This window comes from Abramis brama (assembly GCF_963993115.1).
Source record: "Abramis brama genome assembly, chromosome: 16".
Taxonomy (NCBI): domain Eukaryota; kingdom Metazoa; phylum Chordata; class Actinopteri; order Cypriniformes; family Leuciscidae; genus Abramis; species Abramis brama.
The window spans coordinates 9,893,800-9,913,197 of record NC_139978.1 but is presented as its reverse complement, the minus strand read 5'-3'; the positions used below and the strand labels follow the sequence as shown (position 1 = coordinate 9,913,197).

Here is a 19,398-nt window from a genome sequence, read left to right as displayed (position 1 = left end):
GTGGCCATTGTTCTTCCTGAAAGACTTGTCTTTAGTTTTGTGTTTTGCTAGGGTCCTTGTCACTGTCTGTAGCATAAAGCAGTACCTGCAAATCAATTAGGTTGCAGAGGCAGTCCTGCTCCTCCAGGATGGCACATCCATACGTGACGTTGCAAGGAGGTTTAGTGTGTCTCCCAGCACAATTTTAAGAGCATGGAGGAGATACGGGAGACAGGCAGTTACACGAGGAGAGCTGGACAGGGATGTAGAAGGGCAACAATCCAGCAGCAGGACCGGTATCTGCTCCTTTGTGCGAGGAGGAACAGGAGGAGCACTGCCAGATCCCTACAAAATGACCTCAAGCAGGTAACTGGTATGCATGTTTCTGACCAAACTGTCAGAAACAGACTTCAGACGTCCTCTAGTGGGAGCTGGTCTCACAGCTCAGCACTGTGCAGTTCGATTGGCATTTGCCAGAGAACACCAGAATTGGCACTGGGCACATATGACTGTGACGTGAAAGAGTCTGGAGATGCCTTGGGGAACAACATCATCCAGCATGACCGGTTTTGGTGGTGGGTCAGTCATGGTCTGGGGAGGAATATCGTTGGAGGGTCGCTCAGACCTCTGCGTGCTATCCAATGGTTCCCTTACTGCTTTTAGGTACCGGGATGAAATCCTCAGAGCCATTGTCAGACCTTATGCTGGTGCAGTGGGGCCTGGGTTACTCCTGGTGAATGATAATGTGGCTAGAGTGTGTAGACAGTTTTTAGATGACGAAGGCATTGATGCCATTAACTGGCCCTCACATTTCCCAGGCCTAAATCCAATTGAGAACCTCTAGGACATTATGTATCGGAGTATCCGAAGCCGCCAAGTAGCACGACAGACTGTCCAGGAGCTTACTGATGCCCTGATCCAGGTGTGGGAGGAGATCCCCTTGGACATCAGCATGTGGCATCGCTGCACACCCCAACTCTCTAAACCCCACAATAGTCAAATAACCACGGGGTGCAGATGCCTGACTCACATAGTTCGTGAAAAAATAGCCAGAGGGAACGTAGCTTCCTCAAAGCGTCCACAATAAGGGAATTGGCTCCCTTGAGAGTCGATCTAGCATGCTCCGATACCAAGCAGATGACACATAAATCGTATTTATCATCCCTTGTAAGGGCATGGTGGAACACACAGCTTGCAATGTTTACTGGATGCCATTTCTTAAAGGGCCCCTATTATGCTATTTTAAAGTTTCCTAATGTTGTTTTGGAGTCTCCTACAACAGGTTTACATGCATCAAAGGGCAAAAAACTGTTTCATTTTCTCATAATATACATTTGCACATCACCAGATTTTCAATGATTCTCAAACGACTCGTCAAATGAATCAATCTCTCTAAATCCCTCCTTTCCACAAGCTACTCTGCTCTGATTGGCCAGACAGCTCAGTCTGTTGTGATTGGTTTACCGTGTACAGCGCATCGAAAAAAAAAAAGCCTATTGCCATAACAACGTCAGCTCTGTGTGTCCTGGTCCTGAGGCTTCCTACACTGTAAACTAAACACAGTAACGAACAATGACATCGATTTTACCATATTACTGCGAGCGCGAGTCCGATGATGAAACATTCATTGGAAGAGCTAGTTATTCAACCCGAACCTACATCGCAAGGACAACTCGAGCAGGACGTTTCTCAGTGATACACTAACGTTACTCAGTTTGAGGTACATGAGATGTTGCAACTGTAATTCCTCAGCATCAGCATTAACAAGTACATGTCCATCAACTGATTATTTTACTTGTACTAATTTATTTACAGAGTATTTTTCTAATATATTGTGGTGAACACGTGGAAACTGTATCAATAACAGTCCATGTAAGTTATGCAATACATTAGCCAAGCTCTAGCATGAATGACTGATGTAACATAAACATTGGTAAAACAAATCTTGCTTCATGCTTAATCTTTCCTCAAACTAGTGAGAACGACAGATAATCTGCATTAATATACATAGCTTTAGGTAATAGTGGCCCACAGCTGATTAGCAGAAGTATTTCAGTTAGACAGTAATAATGTGAGTTAGCCAGTTAGCAGGAGACCTACACAATATAAAACTTAAAACTAAGTATTTTGAACAACATCTTTCAAGAGCATGCGGTTTGCAAATCCTGCATTGAACTCCGAGATTTGAGAAGAAGTCATCAGTAAAACAAAGGGAAAAAAAAAACTGGCTTTACCTTCACATTATAGAGCACAGTGCTGTCTTCTCGACATGATGCTGTCCAATATCCACAGGAATCAGCAGCAGGTTTGAGGTTCAAGTTTTACCTGGTGTCTGCGCACGCAATAAGTGGGCGGGCAATATGCTAATGTCATGACGAAACGGCTTATGACTCGTTTGAAAAACAATTCATTTTATTGACTCAGAGTCGACTCTTACTTTTGAAAGACAATAACTTATATAAGGTGCACTTTCAGATTTAAAACTTTGCAGGATGTTTTCATTCACTTAGAGCTATGTTACACACTACATGAAAGGTCATTTTCAAAAATCCATAATAGGGGCCCTTTAAACTGAGCACAAACTAAGACGGTAGACAAAGTCTTTTTTTTCCCAACTCCTAACAAACTCAAATACTTTCCATAAACAAACAAATGGCTTCCTGAAGACAAAGAAGCTGGCGACGTGCATTTCAGTGACGAGCATCTATTTATGGTCTTGGTGACGCACTTACACTACGTCACCTCACCATGCTGTCGGCCAATAGAATTGGTGCTTCCACACATGCTTCAGACACTGGCTAAAATAGAAGTGTTACCATAGAGTCAAGGGGGTCACACACCGCACGAGAAGCGCAGCGCCGCGTCTAGGACAACTCGAGGTATCGCACACCGGATGCACACTTTCTCAGTTTATGGCCAGCAATATTATGTTAATAGTAGCCAACTAGGTGAACCCGGAAATGTTGAGTACACCAAAGTTTTTTTGCAGAAATGTGAAGTATGGGTCCCCAGCATACAGAAACTGCCGGATGCTAATTTGCATATGTTGAGCAATTTGCATAATTAGCATTATTAGCTTAATCGTCCATTTTGAGCAGATATTTTATACACTGTATGGCCAATTTCTACAATATGTGAGTGGTTTTAGAGGTTTTAGAGGATGCTGATTTCATTTTTGGCATTTTCAGATTTCAAAGAGCTAATTTTATTACATATTTTGATTTATTTAGGCAAATTCTAATTACTTTCAGTTATAATTTTAGGTTATTTTTATGGTATACAAAATAATCCTACATTTCAGAATCTTGAGTGCTCTTGTGAATATTGATGCATTGTTTTCAGGGTGTGGTGAGGCTGAATCCCCTCCTGACACTTTTGAAGATTCAAAATTGCTTTTTGGATAAACAATGAATCTTTGTTAGGCTGAATGTTATGCATTTCTGGAGGGAAAAGCAATGCGGGTATTTGACATAACTTGGATCCTGCAACTGTACGATACATATTAATGGGGTAGCTCTTTAAGACACCCAATGAGATGACATCACTTAAGCCCATCACCATTTGTGATCAACGAACTATGTACAAATATACACTATATACATGCCATTCAAGACATGCCATGCAAGTCGCTAGGGCAACTCCCAAATGGCAGAAGCGCTGCCCAGGTTGGTCCGCAATTCGCAAGATCCAACAGGGACCCAGTTAAAACTCCGCCAGATGCAAGAGTTAAAACTGAGTCTGGGCAACCCGGGTCAGCCCGCCAGACCAAAGACTAACCAAGAGGGCCTCACCTCCGCACCACACAAAGCACACACTGGCTACCACCTTCAGGCAAACTGCTATGCCTCACAATTAATTAACAAAAGGCAGCCTCATCATCTTCACTATCCTCGTCTGTCCTGGTGAGTCGAGCAATGGTCCAAAGACACTTATAGTCTTCATTTTAGACACACCTTCATCACTGTGACGATCTTGCATAACATTGTAGGCTGACCAGTCCAGGGGAAGAGGAGTAGAATGGAAGCATCATCCCTCCTCTGTGCTCTAGAAACCCTCTCTCGGATGCTCTCTTGGACAGTAGCTGTTCTTGGCACTTCTTTCAGAGCGGGTGGAGTTAGCTTCTTGGGGCCTGTATTATGTTCAATGCCACTCCAGGGAACAGGATCCCTGTAGGATTTTGCACAAACTGAGTGGACATGGCATGTCTTGTGCGGCAACCATTGGGTATGAAGACTACAAGATCAAAGTTATCACCCCAACTGTGAATAGGGCCAATGCACCTCTTCAGTCCATACCCGCAGGTACTTACACTGAAAAAAAATTATTCATTGAACTTAATCAATTTTAGTTCAACTTAATGCATTTGTTTAAATGTAGGTAAAATAAATTGAATGCAACCACTTACGATAAAAAATGTATTAAATTCAACGAATCATTTTTTTCAGTGTATCTGCATCATCTGAGGCGTATTTGGCAGCTGACTTCCGGAACCCGGAGGACCTCATCATATGTTACAACAAGACCATGCTCATTTAGGTTCTGAACCAGTTCTGAACTACCATGCTTATGATGAAGTTTTACAGCTAGCCCCAAAGTTGTGTGATACCAGCTTTTACGGATGTGCTGCTGGATGCATTGAGCAAGTGTGAGTGCTGGTTTGGTCACCGTTTCTACCCTGGACACAAGACTGGAGATAAGTCTTAGGAGAGTTGGACTTGTATATTGAATGACCCTTTCATGCCTAAAGCTGCCAAGGTCGTATACATACAGTTTCTGTATGCTGGGGACCCATACTTCACATTTCTGCAATAAAACTTTGGTGTACTCAACATTTCCGGGTTCACAATGGGGCTCTATGGGCTGGCTACTAGACTATAAAGGACATTATGAAATTAAGACAATGCCTGTTCTATGTTATGATTGTATTGTACAATTAAATACAATCGTTGCTGAGTCTGCAGTCTGAACACTTTACCTCAGGATGTACATTAACTGAATTAATTGAGAATCTCACCTGAAAATCCAATAATTTTCATCCATGCAGCTGATTTCTGAAAATGAATGTAAAACTAAATGTATCTTGCAGCATAGGGTGAAGTCAGTATATACATTAACCACGATTTGAGACAAATATAATGTAAATTTAGTATAAAACATGTAAATGGCGCTCTGTGGCGCGGAACGATTTTGAACAAGGTCCTGAGCCGTAGCTGGGCTTCTCGTCCGGTGTGCGACCCCCTTCAGAGTAATGATGCAGTGTTGAGTTCCACTCAACAGGGAACTGCATCTTATTAATATACTGATAAACAAAAGTGTGTTCTTATCAAAGGATTAAATAGATATATATTGGGTTTCAAAAATGATATATGAATGAAATAGTTGGACTAAATATTGTGTAAAATAAATGTTCCTATGATTTCAGCACTATTGTCAATATCTTTATATTTAACATTAAATTATATTTATAATCCCTGTCCTGTCAACAGGATTGTGAATTTAAGCGCATCTAAAAACACTGTAAAAAATGTGTTTGTAGCTCCCACGGTTAAATTTGAGGTTGTAATATCAGTGACAACAGTGGATATTATGTTTTGTCTACCAGAGAATTTAAAATGCTTGCATGTGGCTGTCTCAGTATACAAAGAGAAGGCTATGAACAGTCCCACTTATGACGTTTATATAAGGGTGCCAGGAAAATTATAAAACAAGTTTAAAGCATGCCACAAAGCTGACCTAACCACTAAAGCCATTAAAGTCATTAAACCATTCAAGTTTGACTTAACTTGAGTTCAGTGATTCCAGGAAGGGATGCTAATGTTTGAAATAGAGAAACCAGGACATCTGGAAAGAATCAACCTTGTGTATCACTAAAGACAGTCAACATGTATTCCCTTACAAAGCATAAACAGAAAAGCTTATCCCAGTCACACAAACCACCATCCTCACCCAGCCAGCAAACAATAAGAGAAAGAAAATTAAAAATGAGAATATATGCTTCAAAATTTCTCCTTTTGTGTTCCACAGAAAAAAAATATCAGAATACCATTTGTGGAAAGACATGAAGAGTGAGTAAATGGCAGAATTTTAATCCATCAACAGGTAAGACTGCTGTTACTGCCACCAGACTAAACTCACTGTTCACTGTCTTTCTGAGAGAACTATCACTTACTCTACCATTTCCTTTTCCAGAATAATATGTAGACTCAGATCTTTCAGACTGTGGTATCAAATCATTGCTCTGTCTGATTGAACATCCGACCAGCTAAAGCAGAGTTTAGTGTTGGACTATCTGTCTGACAGACGTGTTTATTATTGTTGCAATTCTGTTTGGTGACACTAGAGATGTAGAAATGAATGTTGATGAGTTAAGTCACAGCTAAATTAGCTGACACTAAAATAATTTATGAGAAAATGGAATAATTCAAAATCCTGAATGCTTTACCAAGTTTATGTCAGAAAGACACACGTGGCTTTGAACGTTTTTCTAATCTGAGAAGACTGATTACAAGCAAGGTTTTTGAACACACTAGAAAGAATGTGCCTTTTGTATATTTAGAGACCATTATACATGGATAGTGCATGGGATTGTTTGTCAAATCTCATAGAATTAGCACATGAATAGCTTTTAGAGTATTTTTGTGTCAGGTGAGTAATGAATGAATGAATGGATGAAGTAATAAACATAATAATTAATAGAATAAATATTTCATCTTTGCTGAGTCATTCAGTAATGAAGAATAGTAAACCTCAAGGCTTCATGCATCCTGAAGGAGATTGTGTCAAGCTTGCAGTTTATTTTAGTGCAAGGATAAAAATTCTCTGCTTTGGTGAAATTATTCATAGCCACAGTGTCATTTATTGTACTGAATATCAATCAGGCTGTTGTTTTCTCTCATAGTGTAATCTAACAAAATTAAATATGTGGAATTTTAAATAGTTCTGAATTTGATTTCTTTAAACGAATATTGAACATTTGAAATTTAACGAATTGAAATGTTTTTTTTATGGCTGAATTTTATAGACATGTATTTTCAAACAGCTATTTTTTTGTTCTGAATTCTTAGACTGCACATATCCAGTTTTAAAAAAATACAGATTCAAGTTTTCAAGATGTGGAAGAAATTCAGAACTTCAAATTCAGTTTTCTAAAAAACAACGTTTCTAAAAAAACGCTGAAAATTCAGATTGTACAGAAAGTAGGTCACAAGTCATCCACAGGGAAGAGTAGAGGATCTCAGAAAAGTCGAACGGAGCATTTTGGCCAATTACAGAGCTGCACTGCAGTATTTTTCTGCCGCAAACATGGTGGTGGTTCAAGAGAATCAAGTGAATCATTCGTTCAGTCCTTTTTTGATTAAATATTAAGAGTAGAAAAATGAGAAAAAGGCTTGAATATTAGATTTCTAATATTCTAATAATAGTCCTCCGCTGCTTGCAGTTGCACGGAGCTTATGAAACTTAACGCATTTATAGCTACAAGGCTACATTTAATTTTTCTTTACTTAGCAATTCACAAAATTAATGGAATGCATAGCTGATATAAAAAACTGGATGACTAGCAACTTCCTACTACTTAATTCTGAAAAATTATTGGACAAAAAAACTTCCTCACGTACTAACCTAGAATACTGTCTAACACTTGATGGCTACTCTGCCAAGTCTTCGTCGTCAGTTAGGAACCTGGGTGTGCTCTTTGACACCAATCTTTCATTTGAAAGTCACGTGTCTAGCATCTGTAAAACCACATTTTTTCATCTTAAAAATATATCTAAATTACGTCATATGCTCTCAATGAAAAATGCAGAACAATTAGTTCATGCGTTCATGACATCAAGGCTAGATCATTGTAATGCTATTATGGGTGGTTGCACTGCACGTTTAATAAACAAACTACAGCTGGTCCAAAACGCAGCAGCTCGAGTTCTTACCAGAACCAGAAAGTATGACCATATTAGCGTGGTTCTGTCAACACTGCATTGGCTCCCTATTAAACATCATATAAATTTTAAAATATTTCTGATCACTTACAAAGGACTAAATGGTTTAGCTCCCCAGTACTTGAGCGAGCTCTTAACACATTATAGTCCTTCACATCTATTGCGATCTCAAAATTCCGGCCAGTTGACAATACCTAGAATATCAAAATCGACTGCTGGTGGTAGATCCTTTTCCTATTTAGCACCAAAACTTTGGAACAATTTTCCTAACATTGTCCGGGAAGCAGACACACTCTGTCAGTTCAAATCTAGACTAAAAACACATCTCTTTGGCCTAGCATACACATAACACATTATAGACTTCTATAATTCAATGTTAGGCTGCATAGTTTAGGTCAGCCAGAACCGGGAACACTCCCCATAAATCCTGATGTACTTGTTACATCATAAGAAGGATGGCGTCTACGCTAATATTAGTCTCTCTGTTTATCTGAGGTTTACTGCAATCCACCGGATCCAGGCCATATCCAGATCTGATGAAGGACCTGCGCCTGGACATGATGACAATGTAGTCCTGTAGTGTCAACCAGTCCCTCCCCTGTTTACTGAAGTCAGCCGGACCCGGCCGTATACAGATCAGATGGTGGACCTGCACCTGGACCCATCCATGACGCATCCCTGAAGTGCCAGCCTCATCAGCCCTGTGAAGGGCTCATCGACACGACAGCCATCGGCACTGATCCTCAACAAATTCGGCGTGATGATTTCCAACCAGATGGAACTGGATAAATATTCTGAATGTTCTGATCCAACCTGACTTCTGACCTGTAATGCTGCCTGGATCATAATCATACATTGTTCGCTCGCTGGCCAGAGGAGAACTGGCCCCTGACTGAGCCTGGGTTCTCCCAAGGTTTTTTTTTTTCTCCATTCTGTCACCTGATGGGAGTTTTGGTTCCTTGCCACTGTTGCCTTGCCTTTTGGCTTGCTTAGTTGGGGACATTTAATATTCAACAATATTATTGATCTGCCTTACTTAAGGTGGACGATGACGAATTTTCTTCTAGAAACAAACTTTGTTGTATTATTTTCATGTTATCACTGTGAAGCTGCTTTGATGCAATCTGTATTGTAAAAAGTGCTATATAAATAAAGGTGACTTGACTAACTTCACATCGCAGCCTGTTCATTATCAAAATAAAACACAGTCAACCAAACATATAAAAAGTTATTCTGCTTAATTTAATTAGTTGTACAATATAAAGGCAGTGCCGGTCAGTCATCACCTAGGCCTACTTGCTGTTATTCCAAACATGTCCCTTACTGTGAAGATGCTGATTTAGCCTATACATGTATATTGGGAATCGACTGAAATATGAAGCCTTCTTTATATTAATAGTTAGCATGCAAATGTTACATTGCAAATATGGAAACTTTGGACCGAATGAGAGATGCGCGAACTCAACGTCAGTACAGTTTCAGTTTCGATTCAAATAAATTATTTTAGGCTTGGCATTTAAAATAGGCTAAATGTTGTTTGTAATAAAGGGCACAATATAGACTATTTTTATATTGTTCTGATCATGTCGACTGATTGGGATCACACTAGGAATTCTGTCATCTTCGAGTATTGTAAAAAAGAACCAATGGACATTGGCGTGCGTGAATCGCATCACACGTCCTGCCCCGCAGCGCGGGTACAAATACGGAAGTGGATGCACGCACCTGTTGCCCTTCACTTCGGAGCAGATCGGATCTTTTGATGTCTCTGAAGAGTGTTGTTCTACAACGAGTGAGTGTGTTGGTGTTCTTCTGGAAGACTCTCCCAGTGCTGGTGTTGACAGCGAGTGCAGCGGTGATTGCGAGCTACGGAAGCTCTCAACTGCTGTTTTAACAGCTTTTCTTTTAAGAGTGTTTTGTTGACGGCCGGTTGAGGGTGGAAGTAGTGAGTGCTTCACTGTAAAGTGTTGCCTCGGTTGTCCCCCTGTGTGCTCCGGCACTGGTGATTGGTCCCATTTCCTGAAAGAGCAACATGGGTGTGTTTGCGTCATTTTCGAGGAACCTGCTGGTCCCTCTGTAGTGGACCGACCAGCCATTTCGTTCGGGGCCCCTCCAGAGGACAGGATGTCCATCGCAGCATCGGAGGGAGAGCTCTGCTCTGGAGATGATGACTCGGCTCCGTTGCCTCCCTCTGGGAGAGCAGAGCTGCCCGAGCCAGATCCTGAGATGACAGCTATGCAGAAGAGGGCCGCCGAGGCGGTAGGGCTCGTCTGGAATTCTCCACCGTGTCCCGAACCGTCTCGGTTGGATGATTTGTTTCTCAGGACGGGGTTCTCAGCCCGCTGCCCCAGTACCTTTCTTCCCTGAAGTGCATGAGGAGCTGACTAGGTTGTGGACGGCACCTTTCTCTGCCAGAAACCGCCTTAGTAGTTCCTCCTCCCTCACTACCCTTGATGGAGGTGCGGCTAAGGGTTACGAGGCTATCCCTCCAGTGGAGCAGTCTGTCACGATGCAACTGTGTCCAGTGACTGCTACCTCATGGAAGGGGGATCCTCGTCTCCCCTCTAAGACCTGTAAGTTTTCATCCGTCCTTAGGAAAAGCTTACAAAGCCTGTGGGCAAGCTGCATCTTCCCTGCATGCTATGGCATTGCTTCGAGTAGCTCAGACCATAAGCTCATGGGTGAGCTCAGCACTGCAAATGACTTCCGCCCTCCGGGGTACGAAGGTTGCAGGTCTGGCGATATCCACGTTGGTGGTCCAAGAGCGCCATCTCTGGCTCAACCTGGCAGATATGAGGGAAGCGGACAAGGTTCGGTTCCTGGACTCCCCCATTTCTCAGGTTGGGTTATTCGACGACACGGTGGAGAACTTTGCCCAACAGTTCTCTGCTGTCCAAAAGCAGACGGAGGCCATCCGGCACATCCTGCCCCGGTGGCCCGCTGCTGCCTCCACTGCTGTTCACCCTGGGCAGATCCTACGCCTGCTCGTTGCCGAGGGCGTCCGTCTGCCTCCGCCTCTAGTCCTGCTGAGTCATCGCAGCAGCCTCCACCCAGATCTTAGAGTGGACCCGGTCGCAGACGGGGCGCCCCGCCCGCTCCAGGCGCTGCCAAGCCAGGTAGTAAGTCAGGTGGTAAGCACAAGCGTTCCTGAAGCGGGCCGCTCAGGGATGGAGTAGAGAGCTCTTGGAGATGGTCACCGATCCACTCCCTCCCCCCGGTGGAGGACAGGGAGGACAGGGAGGACAGGGAGGAGTCTTTGTTTGTGTATGTCTGTTCCGCCGCTGGCTCCCATAAAAGCGGCTCCTACATTTTCAAAGAAAGAGCAATTTCCTCTGTTCCTGAGTCCATAGAGGTTTAGACTGCTACCTCTTGCTTCGCCAGCCGACAGTTGGGTGCGGTTCGAGGACCCGGTTTCACCTTCTCACGCACTCCCTGAGGTCATCTAGAAGACAGGTAAGAGTCACACTACACACTCAGACCCTGTCTCGGGCCTCCTTCGGGCCTTTCGAGCTGGGTCCCCGTTTGTTGCCTGAAGTCTGTGGTATCCGTGGTTCCTCTGCATCGCTCAGTGGTAGCACTACATGGTGCTCCTGGATGATCCAGCGGTTCCCCTGTTCCAACAGACTTGGCTTCATTAGCTGGCATTGAGTGCGTTCGAGGACCCGGTCACGCCTTTTCACGCACTCTCTGCCGCTACTCTGCCAGCTAGACAGCTGTTAATCACTCAGACCCTGCTTTGGGCCGCCTTCGGGCCTTCCGAGCTGGGTCCCTGTTCTCTAGCCCGCTGCCTCACCCTGAGTACATCTTTGATACCTTGGGCCCCCTGTGTTGGTCCGTTGTAGCACTGGAAGGTGTTCCCGACCGACTCAGCCAGTTCTTGTATCATCAGACTCGGCTAAGACGATTCAGTTCGTCTGGCACTCGCCCATGTACAGCACTATTTGTTACACATCAGTGTTCCGAATTGTGTCTGCCGTGTGTGCGGTCGTCGCTTCCTACTGGCAAAGGTTGTGATCGAGCCGTTCCTCCAGCCGATATGAAGATAGGCTTCTAAGTGAGGCCTGTTCTTCATTGTAAAAACTATAGTGAGTTAGACCATCAGGGATCTGTGTGCTTGATTCGGGCCCTTTTTCAAGCCTCCGTTCAAGTTACTACACAGTAAGCATTACTAATGCTCATCCCCGTGAATGGTCTGCAGAGTGGGACCTGAAGGACGCGTACTTCAGATATCCACTCCTCCGCAAACACAGAGCCTTGCGTTGAGGGGTCAAAGTCTCAGTACAAGTCCCTCCCTACGAGTGCTACATAGCCAGTTGGGTCTTCAGGTCAACTGGAGAAGAGTAACTCGTCCACGGACTGAGGAGCCTTTTTCCAGGTTGGAGGTGGACTTGGTTTACACGTTTCTCAACTGGAACGTGTCCGGTCGGTGCTTAGAAGTGAGAAAGGGTCCCACTGAATAACCTTCAGAGGCTCCAGGGGCATATGGTAGACGCAGCCTCATATAACTGGTTTCCACCTCCACCTATGGAGTCAGAAGCTTCTGAGGTCACTTCTTCCACCTTAAATTCCGGCCTGCTCAATCGTGTCACCCAGGTGGCCTCACGACAGCCTGCTGCCAAAGAGAGTGGAGATCTTCGGGGCCGCACAGTTACATCTGTTGCCGCTCTGATCTTGTCCCCTTGCCAGTTGTTTACTCCCTTAAAAACAGAGACACCGACTTACAGCTGACGCCGGCGCCTACGCAGAATGCGTTAATTCCCCAGTGAGCCCTCTTGCACATCACTGTGTTAAGTCAGGTAGAAGAAGGAGAAGGTTCTTTTAGTTGCCCTGTAATGGCCCAACTAGGACCTCATTCCCCAGACAGCCTTCCTGACTCATTCCTCTGAGACTTCTCAGGGATGGGGCACCGTTGGCACCCGCACTGAACCTGAGAAATCCAGGTTCCATTGTGGTGGTTCAGCTATCTACCTCTAAAAGAACGTAGACACTATCACTTCTGCGAGAGCTCCCTCTAGAAAAATGAGGCTTGCTTACGATCTGAAGTAGAACCTGTACGTTGTTGGTGTTCTTCTCAAACCCCCGAGAGTGTTTGATCACTTCTGTGCTTCCTTCCTGCAGAAGATGGGTCGGAGCATGGCTGTTCTGCTCCACCCTCAAAATTATATATTAACGCACATCATGATGCAATAGAGATATAGGAAATACGACTTGATCGTCAGGATCCTGAGTGGTGCTAGGAGATTAATCTTCCTTGCGCCCCCTCTATACCTTCTTGGGATCTATCTCCAGTGCTACTGCACTTTGAGACCTCCCCGGAGCACTGCAGGCAGTTGAGTTAAAAATTCTGTTTTTAAAGAAACAGTTATCCTGCTTGCTTGCTCTATCAAGATGGTAGGGGGCCTGCACACATTTTCGGTCAACGAATCGTGCCTGGATTCGGGCCGGCGAACTCTCACTATTATGAGACCCCGGCCTGGATATGTGCCCAAGGTTCCTACCTCTCCCTTAACAGGGGACCAGGTGGTGAGCCGGCAAGCACTGCCCCGGAGGAGGCAGACCCAGCCCTGACTTTTCTCTGTTCCTCCCGCCTTGCGATTATTCAGGACACAATGCAAAGTCTCAGGACCTCTCCAGCTCTCGTCTGTTTTGGAAACCAGCAGAAGGGAGATGGTTTCCATGCAGAGGTTGGCCCACTAAAAAATTAGTGTTTGCCATCATCTTGGTGAGTTTTTCCTAAGATGCACCGTGCCCACCTGGGTAGTGAGCTCCTCCAAAAAGAGAGTGTAGCTCCTTCCTGGGTGTTGACACGAGTGCCTCGCTGACAGATTAAGAGCTGTGGGCTGGGCGACACCAGCACATTTGCTAGGAAATTACCCTATGTGTCGAGCCAGTTGCTTTCCGTGGGCTTCCTTCACACGAAGCCAGCTTCACCTTAGCCCAGTTTGCAGTGTCGGCTTGCTGCGCCATTCTCATCCTATGGACTGGATAAGTGCGCCTTTTTTGCTTTTTTCCATCTTCCGAACCCTGTTGAGTTCCTCCTCACCCCTTCGGTGTTGGACTTGGTGGAGCGTCCGATGCTAGACCTATCACTTGTATGCTTGTGTAACTTGTGTTAGGTGGGGTCCATATGTTGTGATCCCTACGGCGATCCCATTTGTGTATTCTTACACTGTTTGACTCCCTGCGGCAAGCCCGTGTCTTCCCTTGGCAGAGCCTGCTCTGCCGTAACTGAACGGTTGCGTCTCCCCCCTGTTATCGGCTGGAGCCACCTCAGTGACATGCCATATGTTGTACTGCCCGCTAAGTTCGCTCAGTCCATATGTGTATTCTCCACATGTTACCTCCTTCGGGTAGGATGTGGCTTCCGCAGCGTATGCCTTCCAACGAAAGGTACGCTTTTCCAGTGGTCCTGTGGAACAGCAGTGACTTTCCTGGCCTAAGCCCTGTCCTATATCCGCCTCAATATGCGGGAAGATCAGGAGGCTTTTGTAGTTGGAAGGTGGCAGCACTAGTGGCGTTTTAATAGGATCCCAATCAGTCGACACGTTGACTACATTGAACGTGAGCAACTGAAAGGGAACGTCTCGGTTACGTATGTAACCCTCGTTCCCTGAAGAAGGGAATGGAGATGTATTCCCCTACCCATTATTGCTGTACCGAGATGTTTTTACGACAATGTGACGAGCGTGCATGTTTCTCTCTCCTCATGACCCGGTGTGACATGTACACTTACACTCAGGTGCATGCAACTTATTTTCTGGCAAATACGGTCAGTTAAATTTTTTTGCTGTATTATTACAAAATGCATAGAGTGGAGACCATTTGGGCAACAAAAAAATAAACAGATTGTGTTCATTATCCCCACCCACATTAATTTTGGGCTTAATCACTGTTATTATTAGGGGGTCCTTTATTTTGTTGTAGACAAATTCACTTATGGCTAACTAACCTAGAAATATAGGCTAGGCTAAATATATATAAGTGTTTATTTTTGTACCTCGTATCTCCCGGACACTAGCCATTAGTCTACTTCTTTGGTCTATTTTGTTTAGCTGGCCAACTCTCAAAATCTGTGTGGAAAAGCTGCAGGTCGCACTGGACAGCGCGGAGAAAACGCACAATGACTTAGCTTTGGAAGTTTAGTTGGCAGAGAAAATAACACACCATTTTGTTTGACATCAACTGATACTCAATATTAATGAAATAAATAAATGTAATGTCAGAGAATGCACAAAGCGCATCCTTTTGAGATATAAAAAAACACAAGGCCTACATCATAAAACTCAGAAGATTATGTATTTTACCATCTCTGATAGTCAGTCTGAATGACAGTTCATGCGTGAACGTTAGGCCTATTATATACCCAAGTCAATGCATTATTCTTTCCTTTTTGTATTAGTGTTTAAAATATTTAATTTACTACTAATTATATTGATTTATATCTTAATTTTTTTTTTTTTTTACTTACTTACTTACTGGGCAACCATGCAGGGTATGACAGCTGTCATTTAGCCTACCCTGCCATACCCAGCTGATGCAAAGTGTAGGTGAATTTATATCTACACAGAAGCAAGCCCTGTCTAGGCTCTTACCCGGTGCGGGTTGTGTTGAGCCATTGGTTAGTCTGGTTGTTTGATGAGAAAAAGATGAAATGTAGCCTATATACATTTTTACTACGTAGTTGCAATAAACGTGCAACTGCAGCAGCAGAAGACTATTATTAGAATATTAGTAACTCTAATATTCAAGCAGTTTTCTATTTTTTCTACTATTAATATTATATTATTATAATATAATATTATTATAAGCTCCATATCATTCTATGTCACATAAAGTACAGTACATAACTTGTCTAATTATACTACTGAATGTTGTCAGCACTTTACTCAAAAAATGATAACATTACAAAACAAATGTTCTAAAAATCTGTCCTAACAGTAAACAATAAGTTTAAGTTGCCATATTATGCTGATATATTGCTCTAATGTTATGTTCTATTCACTCACAAATTTAGAATTTCTGAAAGTGCAACAGAATGCCACTTCAAAAAAGAAAAAAAAAGTATGTTCCAAAGAAAGTATGTTCCGGACATCAGGCAATGAATACCCACATCTGACTTGGAATGCAATAAGATCTAATAGAGTAATGTGCAGCAGTATAATTAATACATTTGTAGTAATTATCTCAAAAGTGATGTCTGGCCTACAAATTTTCCACTGATGTCTGTGAAAAGGGGATGCACTCGTTATATATATATATACATACACTCACCGAAAGGATTATTAGGAACACCTGTTCAATTTCTCATTAATGCAATTATCTAATAAACCAATCACATGGCAGTTGCTTCAATGCATTTAGGGGTGTGGTCCTGGTCAAGACAATCTCCTGAACTCCAAACTGAATGTCAGAATGGGAAAGAAAGGTGATTTAAGCAATTTTGAGCATGGCATGGTTGTTGGTGCCAGACGGGCCGGTCTGAGTATTTCACAATTTGCTCAGTTACTGGGATTTTCACGCACAACCATTTCTAGGGTTTACAAAGAATGGTGTGAAAAGGGAAAAACATCCAGTATGCGGCAGTCCTGTGGGTGAAAATGCCAGAGGAGGTCAGAGGAGAATGGGCCGACTGATTCAAGCTGATAGAAGAGCAACTTTGACTGAAATAACCACTCGTTACAACCGCGGTATGCAACAAAGCATTTGTGAAGCCACAACACGCACAACCTTGTGGCGGATGGGCTACAACAGCAGAAGACCCCACCGGGTACCACTCATCTCCACTACAAATAGGAAAAAGAGGCTACAATTTGCACGAGCTCACCAAAATTGGACAGATGAAGACTGGAAAAATGTTGCCTGGTCTGATGAGTCTCGATTTCTGTTGACACATTCAGATGGTAGAGTCAGAATTTGGCGTAAACAGAATGAGAACATGGATCCATCATGCCTTGTTACCACTGTGCAGGCTGGTGGTGGTGGTGTAATGGTGTGGGAGATGTTTTCTTGGCACACTTTAGGCCCCTTAGTGCCAATTGGGCATCGTTTAAATGCCACGGCCTACCTGAGCATTGTTTCTGACCATGTCCATCCCTTTATGACCACCATGTACCATCCTCTGATGGCTACTTCCAGCAGGATAATGCACCATGTCACAAAGCTCGAATCATTTCAAATTGGTTTCTTGAACATGACAATGAGTTCACTGTACTAAAATGGCCCCCACAGTCACCAGATCTCAACCCAATAGAGCATATTTGGGATGTGGTGGAACGGGAGCTTCGTGCCCTGGATGTGCATCCCACAAATCTCCATCAACTGCAAGATGCTATCCTATCAATATGGGCCAACATTTCTAAAGAATGCTTTCAGCACCTTGTTGAATCAATGCCACGTAGAATTAAGGCAGTTCTGAAGGCGAAAGGGGGTCAAACACAGTATTAGTATGGTGTTCCTAATAATCCTTTAGGTGAGTGTATATATATATATATATATATATATATATGCGCTCATATATGTATATACAGTGAGGAAAATAAGTATTTGAACACCCTGCTATTTTGCAAGTTCTCCCACTTGGAAATCATGGAGGGGTCTGAAATTGTCATCGTAGGTGCATGTCCACTGTGAGAGACACAATCAAAAAAAAAAAAAACCATAAATCACAATATATGATTTTTTTAACTATTTATTTGTATGATACAGCTGCAAATAAGTATTTGAACACCTGTCTATCAGCTAGAATTCTGACCCTCAAAGACCTGTTAGTCTGCCTTTAAAATGTCCACCTCCACTCCATTTATTATCCTAAATTAGATGCACCTGTTTGAGGTCGTTAGCTGCATAAAGACACCTGTCCACCCCATACAATCAGTAAGAATCCAACTACTAACATGGCCAAGACCAAAGAGCTGTCCAAAGACACTAGAGACAAAATTGTACACCTCCACAAGGCTGGAAAGTGCTATGGGGAAATTGCCAAGCAGCTTGGTGAAAAAAGGTCCACTGCTGGAGCAATCATTAGAAAATGGAAGAAGCTAAACATGACTGTCAATCTCCCTCGGAATGGGGCTCCATGCAAGATCTCACCTCGTGGGGTCTCAATGATCCTAAGAAAGGTGAGAAATCAGCCCAGAACTACACGGGAGGAGCTGGTCAATGACCTGAAAAGAGCTGGGACCACCGTTTCCAAGGTTACTGTTGGTAATACACTAAGACGTCATGGTTTGAAATCATGCATGGCACGGAAGGTTCCCCTGCTTAAACCAGCACATGTCAAGGCACTGTATTAAGGAGAGGATGACCGGGGCCATGTATTGTGAGATTTTGGGGAACAACCTCCTTCCCTCAGTTAGAGCATTGAAGATGGGTCGAGGCTGGGTCTTCCAACATGACAATGACCCGAAGCACACAGCCAGGATAACCAAGGAGTGGCTCTGTAAGAAGCATATCAAGGTTCTGGCGTAGCCTAGCCAGTCTCCAGACCTAAACCCAATAGAGAATCTTTGGAGGGAGCTCAAACTCCGTGTTTCTCAGCGACAGCCCAGAAACCTGACTGATCTAGAGAAGATCTGTGTGGAGGAGTGGGCCAAAATCCCTCCTGCAGTGTGTGCAAACCTGGTGAAAAACTACAGGAAACGTTTGACCTCTGTAATTGCAAACAAAGGCTACTGTACCAAATATTAACATTGATTTTCTCAGGTGTTCAAATACTTATTTGCAGCTGTATCATACAAATAAATAGTTAGAAAATCATACATTGTGATTTCTGGATTTTTTTTTTTAGATTATGTCTCTCACAGAGGACATGCACCTACGATGACAATTTCAGACCCCTCCATGATTTCTAAGTGGGAGAACTTGCAAAATAGCAGGGTGTTCAAATACTTATTTTCCTCACTGTATATATATATATATATATCAGTCAGCAGTCAGGACTGAGAGTATATATATATATATGAGAGTATAAATATATACAGTAACACTTTACAATAAGGTTCATTAGTTAACTACATTAGTTAACATTAACTAATAATGAACTGCACTTATACAGCATTTGTTCATCTTTGTTAATGTTAATTTCAACATTTACTAATACTTTATTAAAATCTTGTTAACATTAGGTAATGCACTGTGAACTAACATGAACAAACAATGAATAGCTTTATTTTGATTATCTAACATTAACAAAGATTAACAAAAACAGTAGTAAATGTATTGCTCATTGTTAGTTCATGTTAGTTAATACATTTACTAATGTTTAATAAAGGAACCTTATTGTAAAGTGTTACCATATATACACATACAGATGTGGCCTTTAAAAATGCGCGTCTCAGTGAGAAGAATGCCGCGAGCACTTCTGAAATTCTGCGGGATCCTGCAGAAGGGGGATTAGGTGTTGGACGCAGGAAATACTAAAACCTGTAGATGGCAGTCGTGTTTCATGTAGGCCATACTGACGACAATACTGTATGTGTGCTCG

At 43.0% G+C, this 19,398-nt stretch overlaps 1 protein-coding gene across 10 annotated transcripts in view; it reads right to left on the bottom strand.

Annotated features, from left to right (window-relative positions):
* Positions 1 to 19,398, bottom strand: part of acot7 (acyl-CoA thioesterase 7) — a 159,519-nt gene that overhangs the window by 33,048 nt on the left and 107,073 nt on the right. The window lies entirely within an intron of this gene.